This window comes from Myxocyprinus asiaticus, chromosome 11, assembly GCF_019703515.2.
Source record: "Myxocyprinus asiaticus isolate MX2 ecotype Aquarium Trade chromosome 11, UBuf_Myxa_2, whole genome shotgun sequence".
Classification (NCBI taxonomy): domain Eukaryota; kingdom Metazoa; phylum Chordata; class Actinopteri; order Cypriniformes; family Catostomidae; genus Myxocyprinus; species Myxocyprinus asiaticus.
The window spans coordinates 26,272,188-26,294,843 of record NC_059354.1 but is presented as its reverse complement, the minus strand read 5'-3'; the positions used below and the strand labels follow the sequence as shown (position 1 = coordinate 26,294,843).

Sequence of the window (22,656 nt, the reverse complement as noted above, 5' to 3'; positions counted from 1 at the left end):
GTAGACTCAGAATCCGGGGCAGAAGATGGCGCAAGCTCTGTGACCATGACGTGGCACTCTGGCTCGGTGATCATGACGTGGGACCCTGGCTCGGCGACCATGACGTGGGACCCTGGCTTGGCGGCCATGACGGGATGCTGGCTCGGCGGTCATGACGGTGGATGGCTCTGACATGGCAGTCAATGTAGGAGTGCATAGTTCCTCATCCGCCTCTCCTACAGTGAAAGATGAACCACTCAGCTGCAGGGCAAAGTCAAGGTATTGAGCCAGACTGAGGGTAATCCGACCACGTGGCATCATGGAGGAGATCGGCTCATTTAAGCCTGCATGGAAAATGTCTCTGAGGGTGATCTCATTAAACCCAACCTGGTAGCAATGTCCACAAAAATCAGAAACATAATCCTCAAGGGGACGATTCCCCTGACGTAGGCACAGGAGCTGAACTGCTGGGTTCATAGTAGGTTAAGTATTCTGTAACGTACGCTTAGCAGGCAGGACACAGGAGCAGATGAAGACGATGAAGTGTGAAAACCAGTGCAGTTTAGAAAAGTGCAGTTTATTCACAGCGTAAAATCCAAAACCGTAAATCCAAAGTCAAAACAAAACGGACATAAATGACTTGACACGACATGACATGAAAGAACAATGACATGACATTACACTAACAATACTTAAATACATGGACATGGGCAAACATATGACAATGACAACCAATCACAAGACCAAACTAATAACAAGATAATCAAACAATGAACCAATGAAAAGAAGACACCTGAACAGGGGAAACACATGACAGGATCACTTGAGGGAACAGGAAATCACATGACATGAAACACTTGACTATAAAACAGGAACTAAACTTCCAATATAAAAGACATGAACATAATACATAAACAAAAACACATTTATACGTGACACTACTACAGTCTTTCCCCATTGAAGTTCCCCTCTTTTATTTTAAACAATTTGATAGTATAGCTAAATCCTTGATCTGGAATGGTAAACATCCTCAGATGCATTTTAATAAGTTACATAGGCCAATTGACAAAGGTGGGTTAGGTCTCCCCAAGATTTTGTTTTACTATTATGCTTTTGGTCTCAGACATTTGGCTCATTGGTCGCTTCCATCCGAGAGAGCCCCTCCCTGGCTCTTTATTGAATAGGAGGTCCTTGCCCCTATTTTGGCATTACAAAGTCTTTCTACCAAGCTGCCCGGAGAAGTAAAGACACATCCCGTTATCTCGCACATGCATTTAGTGTGGACAAAAGTTTCCCACGTGTTCAATTCGGACATTTACCAGAACGTTGCTGCAAGTATTTGGTTAAACCCTAAATTGTGCATTAACAAGTCCCCTTTCTGCTGGACAGAATGGATTGAGAAGGGAGTTGCTATGCTGGGTGACCTGTATGAAAATGGAGCATTGAGATCCTTTGAAAATATTATCCAGTTGTTTGGGATTCCCAGATCTCAATTCTTCAGGTACTTACAGCTGCGCCATCTACTTTGTACCACCTTTGGGTGTAGTACGCAGCCCCCTAAAGCGGCAGACACTCTTGAGATTGTGCTTGCTGCTTTTGGAAAGGGCCACAAGGCTTCAGTGTACTATTCCTGGCTAATTCAGAGTCTAGGGGACAGGTTTTGACATCTCTTAAGAAGTTATGGGAGAGAGATTTGAATTTAGTACTGGAGGATGAAAAATGGGGTAGGATTTTTAAAAATGTCAAGTCTATGTCTAGGGATGCAAGGGTGTGCCTCATTCAATTTAAGATCCTGCATCATTTTTATTGGACCCCCTCTAGATTGTATAGGCTTGGCCTTGGCCTACTTGCTGGCGATGCCAGTTGGAGGATGGGGATATAGCCCATGTTTTTTGGTTCTGTACTAAGATTCAAGAGTTTTGGTCGAGGGTTCAGAGTTATGTCTGTGAAGTCTTGAGCACTCAGATTTTATTCTGCCCCAGACTTTTTATTCTGGGTGATGGGGCGGGTATTAACATAGGGAACAAACACATAAAAAACTGGGTCCTTACCGGCAGGAAAGTGATTCTTGGGGGATGGAAGTCAGCTGGTGCGCCCTCATTTCATGAGTGGTGCACTGAGTTGGGCAGCAGTGGCGGCTTTTGAAAAGATGTCGCATAGACGGCTGGGCAGTTTGGGAACTTATGGCAAGAAGTGGGGCACATTTGGAAATAATATATATATGTATATATATATATATATATATATATATATATATATATATATATATATATATACTGTGGCAGCGGGGGCATAGTCAAGCGTCCGTCCGGAGAGAGAGAAAAAGGGTAAGGGCGCTTGCACCTGAGCTAGATTATGTTTATCACCTGTCTCTAATTCCAGTGAGCATGGGGAGAGCGGCATATAAGCAGCCATGCCACCAGCAGAGGAGTGAGAGAGAGTCTGGCACAAGGAAGGCCACAGTGCTCCTGAAGCTGTAGCATTTAATCTGTTGTGTTTTTGAAGCTGATGTGTTTAAGTGACTACGTGCCTGTGAAGCTGATGAGTTTGTGAAGTTGTAAAGCATTGAAGTGGCCGATTAAAAGTCTTACCTAAGCCTGGAAAACCTGCTTTCCTGTGTTCTCCTTCCCTTCTGCTGTGAAGTTGTGTTTTTTATATATATATATATATATATATATATATATATATATATATATATATATATATACACATAATTGTAGATTTATATATACAAATGTTTATGTGTGTATATATATATATATATATATATATATATTGTTTACATATTAACGGTGACGGATCGCGAGAGAGACACAAGTTTCATTAAAACACCTGGTTAAATATTAGCCGATTTTAACATAAATTCCATTTGAAGTTTGCCATTTATCTTCCTCCCAAGGCTGAGAGCTCCAAATGCCCAGTGTTATATTGGCTTTCAGGTAATTAATTTTCATTCTCTATTGTCTACTACTTTATGTGCATACTTATGAGTATTCTGTGATTACTTCTATACTCTAACTATAAGTGTAATGAGAAATGCATTTCATATACTAAGTCTTTAAATGTTGTGGTCTATGTCTAGTTTAGTTAGCCCAATGCTGTGTTTTCTAGGTTTGACATGCACAGGGCAAAACTTCATCACTAAAGCAGGAAGTCAGCAGGAGGCCTCCAAGCATGGAATCATTATCGTAGCTCCAGACACCAGTGCACGTAAGCAATCTGAACATTTGCATTACACCACACTACAATTGTTACAAGTTTTGTTGGCTCTTGGGATGATCCTTGAGATGCAACGTGCATGGGCCAAAATATCTATGAAAATGGATGGATTCTGGGGCTGAGGTCTCTCAGAAAGGTAGAACATTACTGCAACATTTGGATAAACAAATAAAAGTCTCCCCTGAGGATAGAATAGCATTCTGTCTAGAGTTTCCCCACCAGCCATTCCGTTGCTTGGAGCTAGGTAGTTTAAAGCATAAAGCTAATGTAAAGTAATGTTACACATTTATGGTCTTTATCATATTAAGATTGGTAAACCACACTTTAATGTAGGTTAGTTGACTGTTCTGTTATTTTGGGATCAACACTAATGTTGTCTCTAATAAATAAGCACATGCTAAAAATACTCAGATGACTCTATTGTGGTCAGGTGGCTGCCACATTGAAGGAGAGGATGAGAGCTGGGACTTCGTAACAGGTGCAAGGTTCTACATCAATGCCACCCAGGAGCACTGGAAGACCAATTACTGCACGTACTCGTATGTCACTGAGCAGGTGTGTATTGTAGAACCAGGCTGCATTTACAATGTTACAAAAAAATACTAATTTTGTACTCTTAACTGACAAAAATCAGATATTGTTGCACACATGTAAACAGAAAAAAATAAATAAATAAATAAATAAAAAAAAAAAACAGTTTTTTCGTCACTTTTAAATGTGGTTATAAATAAGATACATATCTGATATCTGGACATCTGACATCTGACCCAAGTCTAAACTCTTGTATCCAATTCTTCTTGTATTTCTTACATTATTATCTGCTAAAACAGTATTTCCGTTTATATCTGTACATGTTTAACACTGTTATTCTTGAGTTAAGAGATGTCAAGCAAATTTTAAATGTCAAACACACATTTTGCAGCGAGGAGACAAACATTACAAACATGAAAAGAAATGAATATACAAATGGGTGTAAGATAATACTGATAAATAAGTCTATCAGAAAGCAAGGCTGATTTTGTCTGCACATTTTTAATATAATGTGGAGGACATCAATGCTGATTATTTAGTTAAAGCTGAAGTATGTAATTCCTGTGACACTAGCGCCACCGAATGGAATTGCAAAAGTAAACAATGTTTTCAAAGCAGCTTTCTGAATAGGTCCCTGTCTGCAGTTGTTCAAACAGTCAGATAGCCCCGCCCCCCATTCATGCCATTGGTTGAGTAACATTGTTGGGGTGGGTCTAAGCAGGTGGCTCAAAACAAACAGAACAATTTTCATAGCGCCACAGAGACAAAGTGTTTACAGTTTTTGAGAAAATTAACCCATAAATGGCTTACTTAAAGTTGTCTCTGCATATTAAGCTGGAAGAAAGTATTTTAACTTAACACTAAAAAAGTTACATACTTAGCTTTAAATTAAATGTGCAGAAATAGCTAAATGCAGTGGAATAAATGTCAAAAGCGAGGCTCTCCAGTATTTCCAGTAGCATGTGTTCTTGGGAATGAATGAACGCTTAGATTAATGAATGCATGCATGGGAATTCTTGGGATTTTTATAAATATTTCTAAGAACAATTGCAAGTAAAATTATAGCATGTTCATTTTCGTTCATAGTAAACATATTAGGACTGCGACTCTACTAATGATAAAAATTGCTGACTGACAGCTTAGTGTGTCTTGGCGGGTACTTAACACAGTCGGTTATGTCTAAAGTGAATGTAAACAGGTGGGACAAAAATAAAAAATGGATGTGGTCATATGATCAGATGTGTTCATTAAGCCTTAAAGTTTAAATGCAGCCATAGACACAAATAGACTTGCTTTGATTAACCTAATGTAAAGACTGTTTTGTTGAAATTTTATTAAACAAGTATACCTTAAATACTCTTGTATTCATCTTTTCTTCAACTTTTCCTTTGTACTCAGCTCCCACAGCTTATAAATTCAAACTTTCCTGCTGATCCGGAGAAAATGGGCATCTCTGGTCACTCCATGGGGGGCCACGGAGCACTTATTTGTGCCCTTAAGAATCTTGGGAAATATAAGGCATGCCACATTTGACATTACATGCACTGCTTTATCTTGTAGTAGTTTGAAATTCAAACAGTAAGTTTGATGTGTTCATACAATGTGCATGGGGACAGAAAGCTTTTTCTGGCTATCTTGGATCTGACATATCCACCTGGGAGGTAAGAAACATTATATGTTTTTAAAAGTGGGATTCAAAAGTCTGAGACCACTGTTGTTATTTTTATGGCAAATTGTATTATTAGCAAAATGTTAAAAAAGTTACATGAATACATGAATCAAAAAATGGAAGCAAGGATATCTTACTTTTCGTACAAAGGAATTAATATGGTGAATGATATACTAACACGTAAGGTTCCATTTGTTAACATTAGTTAACAACATTAGTTAACATGAACTAACAATAAACAATAGTTTTTAAAGCTTTTATTAATCTTCTTGGTTAATGTTAATTTCACCATATACTAAAACATTTTTAAAATCAAAAGATGTATATGATAACAAGTTAATGTACTATGAACTAACATGAAATAACAATGAACTTGAAATAACAAATGAAACTTTATTGTAAAGTGTTAGCAATATTTTTTATATATTTTAGGTCATAATGTTTCCTTGTTTTAATAGTTTCAAAATGACTAAACATTCTCTATATTTCCAGGTTTAAATTACATTTTGAATTCCAGATTTTTAATGTGGTCTCAGACTTTTGGACAAATTTCTAGTTGTGTATAATAATAATAATAATAATAATGTGTGTGTGTATATATATATATATATGTACACACACAAAATATTATTATTATTATTATTATTATTATTATTATTATTATACACAATTAGAAATTAGTTATATATATATATATATATATATATATATATATATATATATATATATATATATATATATATACACACACTATACTATACAATATATAGTACCGTGCAAAAGTCTTAGGCACGTAAGATGTTTCACAAAAGCATTTGTCTTAAGATGGTTATTTATATCTACAGCTTTAGTGTGTTAGAAACCAAACATTACTTTTGCAAATAGAAAAGATTAGAATAAAAGAACAGGGAGCCCTGCAACAGATGTCATTGCCCCCACAAAGCCCCCCACTGAACATCGTGTCAGTCTGAGATTAAATAAAGAGACAGAAGCAATTGAGCCTAAATAGATAGTGTGTCGAATTCTACAAGAAGCTTGAAACATCCTATCTGCCAACAACCAAGAAAAACTGTGTCCAGGTGTACCTAGGAGAATTGGTGATATATATATATATATATATATATATATATATGTAGGGTCTTGGCCCAGTCAAAATGGCAGCTGAGACCGCATGCTCCTTTGTTCTATGATCAAAGGGGAGACACTGAACTCAGTTTCCCAGGATCCTTCACAACTTCACAACTGGATGGGAAGTCCCGCCCATGGACCCAGTCTCAAACACCATTGGTCGAAAGCGGCCTACGACCAATGTCATCATCTTGTCAATATAACAGACAGATGTAGTTCACTCTCTCTGTGCTAAGCTCTGGCTGGCTGTTAAGGGACATCTGTATTGTGCACGTACTGAAGGAATTTTCCGACCTTTTTGGACTAAGAACAAAGAGACCACATTTTTCCTAACCTCACCATTTGGCCACGGTAGAGTAAGATTAACTTAGTTTTGTTCAAGTCTTCTAGTATACTTACAATAACCGGTTCAGTTTCACTGCAAGACAACACTGAATTTATTTTGAAAACTGGAAAGGCGACCAGCTTCCCTCCTCCCTCTTTTTCTGTCAACGTTGACTACCTCCTGCATTCTTCTCCACCACTGGATCCGAGGAATAAAGCAGAGACGCACCTTTTCGCTGACGAGTGTAAGACAAGGGACCATCCAGACCGTTTCTCCTGACCGCTCAATGCCACAGGAATTCTGTCGGACAACCCTACTGAAATCACACAGGATTTCCCAAGTAAGGCTTGATATCTGGGCAGATTTCATTTAGAAACTGTGATTTTCTTGTGCAACTAAATCTTATGTTTGATTCTAAATGCTGATGTTTTGAGTATATTTTGTATGTTGAACTCTGCTCGCTGTTTGCTGTTTTGAGTGGGAGATTTTCATTTTTGGGTGAAGTTTGTTTTGTTGAGTGATCTGAACTAGTAATTCAGTCCCGCTGTTATGAACGGTTACCCTCAATTAGATTGCATGCACCTTTTTGCTCTCTCCCTCTCTCTCTCTCAATGATATTCGCTGAGTGAGCGGCACCGTGGTTTATGTCCGACTCAGGCTGGTGTACTAAATTCTCCCACCTGTTTCTTCAGTTCCTTTGTGTGTCCGCTCATTTCCTCCCTCACGTAGTATCAGCTCCACTGCTCTGGCACTGATCCAGCCATCTTTCCTTCTCCCTAGTCCTCCATTTTGGACCAAACTCTCCATTTTGGACCTAGTCCTCCATTTTGGATCGACTACTCCATTTTGGATCTAATCCTCCATGTTGGACCTAATCCTCCATTTTGGATCTCGTCCTCCATTTTGCATCTAGTCATCTATTTTGGTTCCTTTGTTACCGCATCTAGACACACACCCACACTCTAGCATATAGCTCCACTATTAGTTTAGGATTTCCTTGTTATGTTTTGGTTATATTCAGATAGTATTGGCTGTTCATTACTGCTTGATTATAAAAAATCTTGATATATTATAATAAGAAGTACTCCTGGTTGTTTTTGTTTGAATATTGTGTTGAAGCCAGCCGCTACCACGTCAAGAACTCCCATGTTACCTCAGCGTACTGTTATTTTATTGGTGGTAGAAACTAACTGTAATTAGATTACTATTAGATTTGTATGGTGATAATTTAACTAGTTCCTCCCCTTTGGATTATTTTGATTAATAATTCAAATATTCAAACTTCAGGGTAGATTTTTTTATGAGACTCGATAAGTAACTTGCTATCATTTTTTCTTGTCAAAGAGTGGTGCCCCGAGTATAGAATTGAATGAGTTAAATTCTATTATTTAATTTAAATATTCATTAATAATTAATAAATATTAATTATTAATTATTTCTGATAGTAAAACTGATCTAAACAACCAGTAGCACCAACATAATAACTGGTGCCCCGTGTGAGGCATGATAATTGTTGGCTTCCTCCAATATTCTTGCAAATAAATCTTAAATATTTTAGAGTAGCCAAAGGTTTCTCCTCTTGGCTTCCTTTTCCTCAGGAAGTTCAAACTGCTAAGGCATAAGGCCGGTTGTGAATTATTGCAAGTGTTGTGTTAGTGGTTGCTAGTTTGGTACTAATTCATTACTCCTATTTGTTTGTGCGTGAGAGATTCAGTCGCTAGATACTAACAAAGTAGTCTGATGTACTGATAGTCATACTGTGATTGTTAACACCTAATTAGCAGCTCAAGGAACAGTTAATAATACAAAGCAGTTGCTCGTGAGTGACAGGTAAGTGGTCCCCCCATGCATTCTTTTCTTTGGATAACGACTGCATCAGTGTTTCCCACAGAGCAACGGGTGTTGTCAGTCGCCACCCTCAAAACTCCACTAAAGTTTCAGAATTGTTAACTCTTAAAGAGTTCCTATAGGGGTCCACTGGACATCACCCTCTCACCTGTCTAACCAGGGAGATATGAGTTGCCAGTCCCCATCAGCATCCGGAGATGAAGCTCCCAGGTCAGGTGAGGAAACCTCACTGTCCAACTGGGTCGCTGACCTCCTCCTTGTCTCTAGAGAAGAAATCTCAGTGTGACGCTGAAATGGCCGCCGTGGTGGATAATGCACACCATCCTCAAGGTAAGGTAACCACTATCCAGGAAGTAGTTGGTAGGCTGTTTCTACTCTACTACCACAAGGCCCAGTTGCAGATAGCAACACTCAAGATGAGGTAAAGACACTTAAAGCCCATTGTAGTCGGCTTGATGCAAGCAATCGCGCCTTACACCGAGACCTCCAGACCACAAATACTATGTTGGAGGAGTGTGTAGAAAGACTCCAGATGGCTGAAAAAGATAGCCGAGAGGCCACTGATGATGAGTCTGGCAGGAGAATTGAGACATACGGGCCAAGGCTCAAGAAGCGCTCTGCTACCCCACCTTTGACCAGAGTGGGGCAGAGAACTCAGAGACCGGCACAACGGCGAAATACCCCACCCCTGGTTCAGGTAGTATTTCGAAACCATTGCTCCAACTCCCGGAGCTAGAGCGCATCCCTGTTCGGGACATGAGTCCACCACGTTTTGGGGGCAAGGCCACATTTCGGCAATCTTGCCCTCAGGCGTCATTCAGGTCCCGCCCCAGCAGGATGCCTTCCTCACCACAAGGAGGAAGTGGTCTCACCCAAAGCCATGGCAATGGGGGCGAGCACTGGTACTCGTCCTCTGAGTCAGATGGATACCACCGGGACCAAGCCAAAGGTCTGCGCATGCGCCAGCTTGACTCATTTGCGAAAGACATAGAATGCTTTGACCCGGCAAACCGAGATTCAAATGTCAATGATTACTTCAGGGAAATCTAACTTTGTCTTGCCGACTTGCCTCGGCGCATGAGAAGTTAAAACTCATCTGGAAAACAACTTCCAGAAGTGTCCACGCTTTCATCGAGACTCAATCCGCGCATTCTTGACAGCTATCCGAGTCTTTGCAGGGTCCTGTGCGAGGAGTACTCGTTATATACTGATGAAACATCAGCCACCCTCAGTGCCATCCACATCCAACAGAAGCAGTTGGAGCCTCCCAGGGAGTACTATAGGTGTTTAAGGCATGCATACTTCCAAGGAAGTAATGAGCCAGGTCTGGAAGAAGAGCGAGGTTTCAGATCTCTCTTCCTCCATAACCTCCACCCCTGCGTGCGAACCCACGTTACACTGATGTGTAAACAGGGTAGACCGACCATGCAGGGAATTAGAAAGATGGCCCAGATGACTTGGGAAACAGTCGTGCGTCCGACTGATAAACAAGAAGACTATGTCAGAGTCCTAGACATCCAGTTTTCAGAGAGGGCAGACTTAGGGCTTGAGGGCTACGAAATGCCTCAACCTAGAGTAAGCAGCGGGGAATGACCACAAGGTAATGACCACAAGGGTCCCTCCAAGGGTCAGAAAAAACTCCAAGAACAGAATCCCTTTCCAAAAAAAAAAAAAAAAAAGGAATGTCTGGTTTGAGAAAAACCCCAGACATTGGAATGGAAACAAAAGGATCATTCGGAGCCTCCCAGAAAGAGTGATCTGAAGCTGGAACTCAGCCTCATCCGGAAATGCCTAGTGGACATGACAAAGCACATTGATGATTCTCGCCGTCCCCCCAAAGGGCCAGATGATGGCCACAAGGGACCCGATGGTGACAATCTGTCAGCATGATTAGGCCATACACTTCCCCCCTTAATCACCAGAGTCTTTCTTCGTAGGCTGGGGGAAGAACACAGGGGAGACCCAAACACTCACAGTAGCAGACAAAACATGGCCCCCATCACAAAATGCGCTTGGCTTGATATCACCTTCTAGGAGATGACCCTCAACCATCCCATCTACATCTGTGCTTTCGACATAGAACAACTTCTTATCAGCCAGGACCTGCTAGACTGACTGGCCCCGCTGATCGACTGCCTTCGCGGGCACATGTGGGCCCAGGTCGCAACCCTGAATCCGGTCCGTCTAGCCCACAGCCGTCACGCTTCAGACGACCGAGTTGCTTATATCCAAGAGTCAGGAGAGCCCACTTGTGACACTGTTCTTGAGTCAGCGCATTGTCATCACCCAGACTAATCTTTGTTCTGAGCCTCTTGAGTCATCTGTGACTCCACCGACACCGCAGCTTGGCAGATCCGTAAGCACCCATGATTCATTCCTTTGCTCACTACAAAACTCAAACCCAGCTTTGGACATGCCCCCGCATAGCTGGAGGCATGCATGCTAACAGTATCTTGGTACCTGATGTGCTTGTCGCACTCTGGTCTGAAAAGTCCGCCGTTAATCAAGTTTTGTATGACAAACTATGTCAGAACAGCTCGTCTCTGTCCTTCGTGCACAAAAGTCACCGCCTTCTTTCTGCAGAGTCACTGCAGAGGTCCATCAAGGCTATTGGGATATGTGTTCTTTCCATTCAAATTGGAAAGAAGAGGTTTACACACTTCATAAGTGTGATTCCCCAACTTGACCCCTCACTCCTCGTGGGGGCCAATATCCTTGTTAGGTTAGGTGCTCTGCTGGACACTGTCAACCAGGTCCTATGAACTCAGGCAAGCACTGAAAACCATCCTGTGGGGGCTGATGCAGAACACATGTTGTCTGATCAGACCATCCCTCAGGTGTGTCAGGCAGCGAGCGAGTTTGACCTGACTATCCCAGCTAGAACTGCAGGTGCCCCTGTCCACCTCATGATCCTCAAGGGACAGATGATACCGGGTTCACAGGCATTCTTCCAACCCTTGCCATACTTCTGGGAACTCAGCCTGACCGTCTGTGGCACACCTCTGTTGAGCTCAACAACCGCTCAGCTTACTTGCTTGTCCAGAACCTAATTAACATACCAATTGTTGTGACGGCACATCGACCATTAGGGCTGCTGATAGACAGTTCGTTTTATGACTTCAAGCTCACAGTGCCCATGATTGGAGAGCTGCCTCCATCCTTGACGAGGGGGGAGAAACTTTAACCCCTCCTTCTCACCTTCCAGACCAAAATGATCACTGTTGCTTGTCATGAGATGCTACACAATGAAGCAATCTGCAATGCTGCCTTGGGCATGGAAACAGACATGGTTGTGTATGCCCTTGCTGCTCATTCTGGCAACATGATTTCAACTGGTGATGAAGCTGGTTCCCCGCCAAAGGAACCTTATCCAGGATTCGAGGATGAAATAGAACAACAACTAACTAAGGCAGACGCCTTAACGACAGAGGGTCAAAGACAAGTACTGCGGAAGTTGTTTCACGACTTCCAACAGATCTTCTCAAGGGATTCCAATGACTGTGGAATCAATGAACTCCATACAGTTTGTATCCCCACTGACCCAAATGCACCACCCACATTCGTATGCACAGAATTCCCTTAGCCGCCTACGAGTCAATCCAAGGGATACTTGACATGTTGCCGAGGAAACACATCATTCGGGAGTGTAACTCCACATACAACTCACCATTATGGCTGGTGTTGAAGCCAAATGGTAAGTGCCGCTTGACGATTGACTATCGACAACTGAAAAAACAGGTCCCTCTTTCACGATGGCCCATGATCCACCTGGATCAGGAACTTGCGAAAGTGAAAAGAGCCAGTTTCTTTTTGACCGTTGGCGTGCCCAATGGGTTTTGGACAATGAAAGTCAATCCAGTGGATCAGTACAAGCTGGCTTTCTCTTTTGGCAATCGACAGTTCACTTGGAACCAATGCCCATTCGGATATTCAAACTCCCCAGCCGAGTTTAATATCTTCTTACACAAAGGCATGAGTGATGCTGCTGCCCGCGGCAACCTGATCTATGTGAATGACATCCTCATGCGAAGTCAGACATTTGAAGCATACCTGACTGAAATACGATACATGCTCAGCCAGCTTTCCAGCGCAGGAGCCAAGATGGCCCTCTCCAAGGGTCAGTGGTGCCGCACCAAGGTTGAGTACGTGGGCTTATTGGTGGGTGCCAATGGCATTGAACCTCAAGCAGGGAGAGTTCAAGCCATCCAAAACATCAAAGCCCCAACCGACGTGTCGGACTCATGAGCTTCTTGGGCATCTGCAACTACTCCAGACAGTTCATCGAGGAATATGCGGAGATAGCCAGGCCCCTTACCAATCTTGTCAAAAGACAAGGTCTTTGAATGGGGAGACTCTCAAGAGCAGGCTTTCAGAGAACTGAAAGCAAAGCTCTGTTCAGCCCCTTGCCTTGCCTACCCAGACAAGGATAAGGAGTTTCACTTAGAGGCGAGCTTCTCCTCCCACTGCCTCAGCGCCACCCTGGCACAGAGCATGACAAAGAGAACCAAGTCGTTGCCTATGCAAGCCGACCTCTGAGCTGTGTAGAGCTGAAGTTCTCCGACTGTGAGAGAGCCCTCCTAGCCACAGTCTGGGCTGTGGAACACTTCCGCAGCTACATCGGGGGTCAGAAAGTAATAATTGAAACTTGCCACCAGCCTGTCTCTTTCCTCAATAACCAGCAGCTAAGAGAAGGACGAGTGTCCAACAGTCGCATCGCGTCATGGATGATGGCACTGCAAGGCTATGACATAGAAGTCAGGTACGCTCAGAACCACAAGATGGTTTTGAGTCAGGGCCTGGCCGAGTGCCAACATTATGACTGTGAAGGACAGACAGGTCCCCCGCCCCTCCTCGTTACCACTCCTTCTCTTCCCTCCAATCATCATTACTATGATGAAACTGTCTGTCAAGACCTCCCGAAGGTTTATGTGAATGGCTTTTCACCATGAGAGCCAGACCCCAGCTGGAGTGGGCATAGTCTGGGTCAATTATGTCGTTGACTAGACAGTACATGGAGATTGCCGCAGCACTCATTGTGTTGCAACAAGCTGCTATTGTGCAGTTGGTAGTCTGCTCTGACTCCAACTACGCCCGCCACAACTTTGTCTCACACTTCCCCATGTGGAAAGAAAATGGCATGAAGAACGCTAGAGGTAAAAAGATCAAACACTCTGAACTCTTCCTGGCTTTTGACCAACTCGTGACTGATAGAGGGATGAATGTGTATTGGAAGAAGGTCAAAGGTCATTCACAAACTCTTGGCCCCAACAAAGAGGGCAACAATGAAGCTGATCGCTTAGCTAAGCAAGGTGCAGTAGAGGGCCCACTATAGGAATTCAAGGAGGAGTGGCTCCCAAAACCACTATCTTGCTTGGTGAATGCCGTCACCCGTAGACAGGCAAGATAGAACCAGGAAAATCCCCAAAACTGCCTGCAGACTGTGAACCTGGGTCGACAACGGGGCGATGCAGACTTGAGTGTCATGCAGGAATGGGACCCGGTGATCTAGGCAATCCGGCAGCGGTTGATAGAACCTCAGACACAACGGGCCCTATCACCCTCTTTACAGGATTCAAAAGAACTAAAAGCTTTCTGTCAGGTACAACAACACCTGAAACTTGAGAAAGGCCTGTTGGTCTATGTTCCCAATGGTCCAGGTCCACCCTGGTGGGTCGTTCCGACCGACCATAGGGGGGTGATGCTGCTACATGCCCACAGTGCTCCCATTGGAAGTCACAGGAGCTACAAAGCTACCTACCACACCCTCCAACAGGTTGCATACTGGCCATTTATGCTTAAAGACACTAATGCGTATGTAAAGGGCTGTCTGATCTATTGTCAATTCTGTTCTTCCCGGCCACTGAATCGAGCTCCACTGCAGGTCAAGGGAATCACGTCTCCGTTGTCCAATCTGCAGATGGATTGGATCGGACCAGTACCCAAATCGGCACGAGGTAACAAGTACCTCCTCACTGTCACCTGTGCTTTCACAAAGTGGGTGTTTACCAGCACCCAATGACACGGCTGAAACCACAGCCCTCGTGCTGATGAACCATGTGTTCAGCCATTGGGGGCTACCTCTCTCGATTGACTTGGATAGAGGCACTCATTTTACGGCAGCTGTGATGAAAACAATGTGAGAAATATTGGGTGTGGAAGCCAAATTCCACATTACATACCACCCCCAGTCATCAGGTCAGGTTGAGCAAACCAACCGTACCATTGTCAGCATGCTCAAGAAGTATGTCAACAGCAATGGCAAAGATTGGGATGTGAAACTCCCCTTGGTACTGATGGCCATCAGGTCTACTCCACACTGCACCACTGGGGTCACACCCTTTGAAATGATGCCTGGGAGAGAAATGATTCTCCCACTGCATCTGCTGTACCGTCCGGAAGACGTCAGTGTTGCAACCGCATATACTGCACATCAGTATGTGACCGATTTATGCAAACACCTCCAAACTACGTTTGCTTGGGCCCAAACAAACCTGGAAACCAGTGTCAAAGGACAAAAGGCCTATTACGATAGGAAAACATCTGACCGTGAATATAAAGTAGGTGATAAAGTCCTCTACTTCAAGTTCACTAAACCAGTGGGAATCTCCAAAAAAATTCCTACCAAGCTGGTAAGGCCCCTTTGAGATCATAGGGAAGCTTACCGAATCTGGATCTCGAAGCCAAACCAAACACCAGCATACAAATGGGTCCATTTAAATCAGATCAAACCCTTTGAACAGTCTCCACTCCAAAGGGGGGCGGTCCCACAACAATAGTGTCCCCTATAGTTAGGAGTAGCATGCTTTACTCACAACATTAGCATGCACAAACACTTAAGACTACTTCCGCAAACACAAGGTAACGAGACTCTTGTATGTTTCAGGATGAAATTCCTTTGGATTCTTGGCATCTTCCTCAACCTACAGCTCACACAAGCCAATGAGGTGGCAGAACCCGGACCACCAACCGGTATCGTCCTACAGGAGACCCCTGGGCTCTTATTCACCCATTGTCACCTCTACACCCAAAGAATATGCGTTTGTTTAGACCCTTGGGATGTGTATCGCAAACACATCTGGTTACCTCCACAGATGACGGAGGGCAGGGTAAGCGGAACCCAAACCCAGGACACAGTTGAATATGCCAAACTGAAAACTGTCCACATCCTAGAACAACTGCAGAAATTCCTAGTCACAGAGGAAGAACTCAGTGGGAATAAATGACCAAAGCGGTTCCTCGGTGGCCTGCTATCAGCAGCATCGGCCATTGGTTCCCTGTTCTCTATTGGCCTTTCAGCTGCCAACTCCGTCAGTCTCGGTACACTCCAAAGACAAATGGGTGAACTTAATGAGGAAATGCCAGAAATCCAAGAGAAACTCCTGTTACAACAAGAACAATTACAGAGTCTGGGTAAAACCCTGCAGGGTACCATACTGACTGTAAACATGCATTCTGCAATTCTGGATGCCTTGTCAGAAGTTGTGAGATCAGACATAACATATGTGCGAATGGTTAGAGATCTAATGCATGACCTTGTGAGGGAAATTAGCACTTCAGTTAACAGCCTGAGTGGTGGAAAGATCCCATCCTACCTAGTTTCCCTAAACATGATTGAACAAATCCTTAGATCTGCCACTACCACTGTTGTGCAAACTTCTCAGATACTTCTGGCATACAGCTTTGGCAGTGCAATCCCCATCCTTGTAAATCCTCAGAACCTAGAGTTAGGATTTATCCTTAACTTACCCATTATGGAGAGACAGAACATTTACCGAATAAAATCCATATTGAACGTTGGGTTTTGGAGGAATGATATACATGTACATATCAAAACACCGCCTGTGCTAACCTACCACGATGATAACCCCTCTCTCTACCTTATTCCCAATCTGAACATGTGTACTAACACCAAGGACATACATTGGGTTTGCCCCAGTAACCCCTTTATCAGAGACATAACCGACCACCTGTGCGGTCTGAGGGCTGACACCCCAGAACAAAAATGCCAGGCTAATATGTCTGTTAAAGACAAAGGAACAGAATCTAGGGTAGAAAGAGCTGGTAGTCGATGGCTTGTCAGTACCCCCGCCACTGAGATCCTTATGTCATACGACCGTCATGACACAAACACTAAATTAACAATCCCAAACCAAACGGTGTTCTTGAAGGTCCCACAAGGGGCCACTGTACACATAGCCAACGTTGTCCTCCACCATCTCAGTCCAGAGAGACACATTCAGAGGCCACAACCTCACTATTATAATATAATTTATATTTAATTATATTTATTTATCACACACTTGCACATATACAGTGAAATTCTTTTTTTCCCCACATATCCCAGCCAAGCTGGGGTCAGAGTGCAGGGTCAGCCATGATACAGCACCCCTGGAGTAGATAGGGTCAAGGGCCTTGCTCAAGGGCCCAACAGTGGCATCTTGGCAGTGCTGGGGCTTGAACCCCCAACCTTCTGATCAGTAACCCAGAGCCTTAACTGCTGAGCCACCACTGTCCCTTAGTTTTCACATATCCCAGCCAAGCTGGGGTCAGAGTGCAGGGTCAGCCATGATATAGCACCCCTGGGGCAGATGGGGTCAAGGGCCTTGCTCAAGGGCCCAATGGTGGCATCAGATGGGGTCAAGGGCCTTGCTCAAGGGCCCAATGGTGGCATCATGGCATTGTTGGGGCTTGAACCCCTGACCATCCAGTCAGTAACCCAGAGACTTAACCGCCAATCCACCACTGCCACTATTGATGACACCCTTCATCAGCAGCTTCTAGCTGAAGGGACCAAAGTAGTAAAGATCAATCTCAAATTGACTGGGCTCATGACTAAATTTCTCAATCGTATAGGAAAATTATCATCTTATCAAGAACACCTCATCAGTTTGACTGCCTTTGGGCTCCCCCTTAGTGGTTGGATCATCACGGCAGGTATAGCATACGCCATGCACAGACACATCCAAACACTACACTCTAGACTGGATGCCATGACACTCATTCCACAGCGTTTCAAGCACCTGTCTACCCCTTTACCACTAACTGCTCCTAACTCTGCCCAGGAACAGTTTTACTAACTGTAACAATCTTTCCCATTTTCCTTTCCATAATCATTGAAAACTCAGGGATAACAAAGGGTTGTTGCAAAGTTTGATGTGTTTACCGATGTGAAGTGCATCTGTGTGTGTAAATATATATATATATATATATATATACACACACACACAGTTGTGCTCAAAAGTTTGCATACCCTTGGAGAATTGGTAATATATGTACCATTTGTAAAGAAAACATGAGTGAGCAGGAAAATCACATTTCTTTTATTTCTTATGGGATTCATATTCAGCTGTAGGTTACAACAGAATGGCGCAATCATAAAACAAAACATGGCAACAATTAAAAAAATGAAATGACCCCTGTTCAAAAGTCTGCATACCCTTAGTTCTTAATACTGTGTATTGCCCCCTTTAGCATCAATGACAGCCTGCAGTCATTTGTAATAGTTGTCTATGAGGCCCCAAATTCTTGTAGGTGGTATAGCTGCCCATTCATCTTGGCAAAATGCCTCCAGGTCATGAAAAGTCTTTGGTCGTCTTGCATGAACCGCGTGTTTGAGATCACCCCAGAGTGGCTCGATGATATTTAGGTCAGGAGACTGTGATGGCCACTACAGAACCTTCACCATTTTCTGTTGTAACCACTGGAGGGTCAACTTGGCCTTGTGCTTAGGGTCATTGTCGTGCTGGAAAGTCCAAGAGTGTCCCATGTGCAGCTTTCGTGCAGAAGAATGCAAATTGTCGGCCAGTATTTTCTGATAACATGCTGCATTCATCTTACCATCAATTTTCACAAGAATCCCCATGACTTTATAGCTCACACACACCCAAAACATCAGTGAGCCACCACCATGCTTCACAGTGGGGATGGTATTCTTTTCACTCTGGGCCTTGTTGACCCCTCTCCAAACATAGCGCTTATGGTTGTGACCATAAAGCTCTATTTTGGTCTCATCACTCCAAATTACAGTGTGCCAGAAGCTGTGAGGCGTGTCAAGGTGTTGTCAGGCATATTGTAACCGGGCTTTATTGTGGCATTGGCACAGTAAAGGCTTCTTTCTGGCAACTCGACCATGCAGCTCATTTTTGTTCAAGTATCGTTGTATTGTGCTCCTTGAAACAACCACACCGTCTTTTTCCAGAGCAACCTGTATTTCTCCTGAGGTTACCTGTGGATTTTTCTTTGTATCCCGAACAATTCTTCTGGCAGTTGTGGCTGAAATCTTTCTTGGTCTACCTGACCTTGGCTTGGTATCAAGAGATCCCCGAATTTTCCACTTCTTAATAAATGATTGAACAGTACTGACTGACATTTTCAAGGCTTTGGATATCTTTTTATATCCTTTTCCATCTTTATAAAGTTCCATTACCTTGTTACACAGGTCTTTTGACAGTTCTTTCCTGCTCCCCATGGCTCAGTATCTAGCCTGCTCAGTGCATCCACGTGAGAGCTAACAAACTCATTGACTATATATACACAGACACTAACTGCAATTTTAAAAGCCACAGGTGTGGGAAATTAACCTTTAATTGCCATTTAAACCTGTGTGTGTCACCTTGTGTGTCTGTAACAAGGCCAAACATTCAAGGGTATGTAAACTTTTGATCAGGGACATTTGGGTGATTTCTGTTATCATTATGATTTAAAATGGAGCCAAACAACTATGTGATAATAAATGGCTTCATATGATCACTATCCTTAAATAAAAGAGTTTTCTGCATGATCAGTCATATTTTCAAAATCAATGCCAAAATTTCACAATTTCTGCCAGGGTATGCAAACTTTTGAGCACAACTGTATATATATATATATATATATATATATATATATATATATATATATATATATGGCAAAAACATTAAGCTTTTAATGGTCTCCACAACAAATCATAGGTCAGGAAAACTGCAAGAATTAAACAAATGCACTCCTGGTGCACTTCTGTGCCACTATTTGCTCATATACATTTGCTGCAGTGAAAAAGCTGGAAACAGAAAAATTCACCTATATAGTCTTCTTGTATGCAAAGGTAAAATCATGATAATGATTAAAATGTTTTATATAAAATTCAAACTAACACGTCTAGGTGTACAAAATTTCTAAAAATATCCTCTGTTTTTTTTCTTTTTTTTCTTAAAAGATTAGTCATTAGTTGGTCATCTGCCATACCTGATGCAGCCCATCAACGGCCTGATAACAAGCTCATAAATGGAACCAGGAGTGATAGAGCAGAGAGATATATACAAAATGCAGTGTTGTGAGTCCCCCCCCCCCCCCAAAAAAAGGAGTGAGAAAATCTGTTCCAAAAAAAGCCAAATATCATGCAGGGGTTGCTGTCAGAAACCGCATAGCTGGTTTGTGTCAGGCCAACTGTAGCTATTCTGAAGTTTACAAGACCCTAAAGGCAGAGAAAATCCCAATTCCTCTATCAGTTATCAAGAGAATAGGTCAATGCTTTGAAACAACAGGTGATGTTGCCAGAAAGAAAGTATCTGTAAGGCACCAAAGCTTCTTCATGCAGGGATGACCTGCTGAAATTTACAGTTCTTGTAAACAGGAAAAAAAGCCTATAAAAACTGTCAGCAGAATTCAAGACCTCAGAAAAACAAGACTCTTTTGAGAAGAACAATAACCAGAAGGTTATCTAATGAAGGTTTTTTGTCTAGAAGATGTGTTAAAAAGCCATTGCTCTCTTAGAAAAACATCAAAGACAGAATGACATTTTTGGTAGAATATGAAAAGTTTGATTCAGAGTGGTTCAGCAGAGTTGTGTGGAGTGATGAATCAAGATTTTAGTTGCATGGTGATGCTCCAGACAGGTGTCTTGGAAGATCAGTTAAGAAATACATTAGTGAATGCATCTCTACCACAGTGAAGCATGGAGGAAGAGGTGTCATGCTGTGGGGAGTCTTTTCAGCTGCTGGTACTGGTGAGCTGATTCACTGTGAAAAGTCAGTGAATGGTTTGGAGTACAGGAGAATATTGCAGAAAGGCTTGCTTTCCACAGTTGAAAAGTTGTTTTCTAAAGAGGAATGATCAGATGTTATTTTTCAACCAGACAATGCTCCTGCCCACATTGCAAATACCATCAAGAATTGGCTTGAGAACAAGTCCATCAGGCTCATGTTTTGGCCTGGTCAAAGTCCAGATTTGAACACTATAGAGAATATTTGGTTTCACATTAAACTCAAATTAACCTGGAAACATTTTGTTTGAAGCCATCAACATTGAGTGGAACAACGTTGACTCTTCTTTCAGTAAAAATCTGTCTGCAAGTTTACCCACAAGGCTTAAACATTTTAAAAAATCAAAGGGGAAAACTATCCCATACTAAGTTACTTTATCTATTTGTTCAATTCTTGCTAATTTCCTGACCAATTATTTGTGGTTAAGACCATTAAATGCTTAATGTTCTGCTATTTTGGGCTTGGCCCATTTCTTTGCCCAGGAGCATATATACAGTATATACAAAAGTACGCAACGTTGTCCAACATCATGATTCTCTTTGTTTTTATTCTCTTCCACTGCCATCTTCCCAGGCATATGATGCTACTTGGTTGAGTCATACTATGGTCCTGAGCTAGATATCCTGATTGATCAAGGCCATGATGACCAGTTCTTGTCTTCCAGTCAGCTACTTCCTGACAATCTGATTGCTGCCTGTTCCAAGACTGAACTACCCCATGATGAAACCGATGGAATGCATGTGTTCATACAGGGGACTGTAGTTGATTATACAGTACTTAGGCTTTTTGTGCTTATAGTCACTTGCCTCAGTGTTTTTCTCATATACAATGAGCATAACATATTTCTGGGATAGTTGGACAGGCCTTTGACAAAGACCCCATAAAATAGTTTGAAGAGTACAGTTTTCTGTCCTGTGTTTACGCATTTCTTATTGAAACAGGAATTTGGGGTGGAACATATTGAAGGGCTCACTCCTTTTTTCTTTTTGTTAAATGGCCTTTAGTTTACATCACAGCCATGAACCATGATTTACTACTTGCTATTGGTAGTCAGTGGCAGGAAAAATTAGGGTGAGGGGATTTTCTCATTTTTCATTTTATTTGAAAGAAATGGACTGCATCAGTCCCAAAGTCAGTCCTGTTTTTCTTTTGCTCTATTAAGGTTACGATCACAGCTATTATTTAATCTTCTCCTTCATCAACAACCACATCAAGCATCATGCCAAATATCTGAATGCCTAAAAACTGTGCCACAACTGAGTTATGGCAACCAGCCCTTGTACCTTCCAGATCATTACAAAAAAAATCACATTACCTAAACACTGTTTTGGTATCCTTAAATTTCTAGTGCAAACATCCTGGACTCATCATTAACAGGATATTTCATTTTAGAGACTTCTGTCCATTTCCTTCAATAAAAGCTTTTGGTTGGAATTTTTTTATTTGTTGTTCTGCAGTTAATGACTACTCTTTTGTTATCCAATTATCCTACATTTTATTAACAAGCTTTCATTTTTCACCAAGTAAATGAAGCTCAAATATTCTCAGACAATAAATTTAATCTTATATACATTTGTGCTCAAAAGTTTGCATACCCTTGGAGAATTGGTAATATATGTACCATTTTTTAAGAAAACATGAGTGAGCAGGCAAAACACATTTCTTTTATTTCTTATGGGATTCAAATTCAACTGTAGGTTATAACAGAATGGTACAATCATAAAACAAAACATGGCAACAAAGAAAAAAAAAGTCTGCATACCCTTAGTTCTTAATAATGTGTATTGCCCCCTTTAGCATCAATGACAGCGTGCAGTCTTTTGTAATAGTTGTCTATGAGGCCCCAAATTCTTGCAGGTGATATAGCTGTCCATTCGTCTTGGCAAAATGCCTCCAGGTCATGCAAAGTCTTTGGTCGTCTTGCATGAACCGCATGT

At 42.3% G+C, this 22,656-nt stretch overlaps 1 pseudogene; it reads left to right on the top strand.

The window, feature by feature from the left end:
* The first annotated feature begins 234 nt into the window (after positions 1 to 234).
* Positions 235 to 21,961, top strand: LOC127448004 (S-formylglutathione hydrolase-like; annotated as a pseudogene).
* The last annotated feature ends 695 nt before the right edge of the window (positions 21,962 to 22,656 follow it).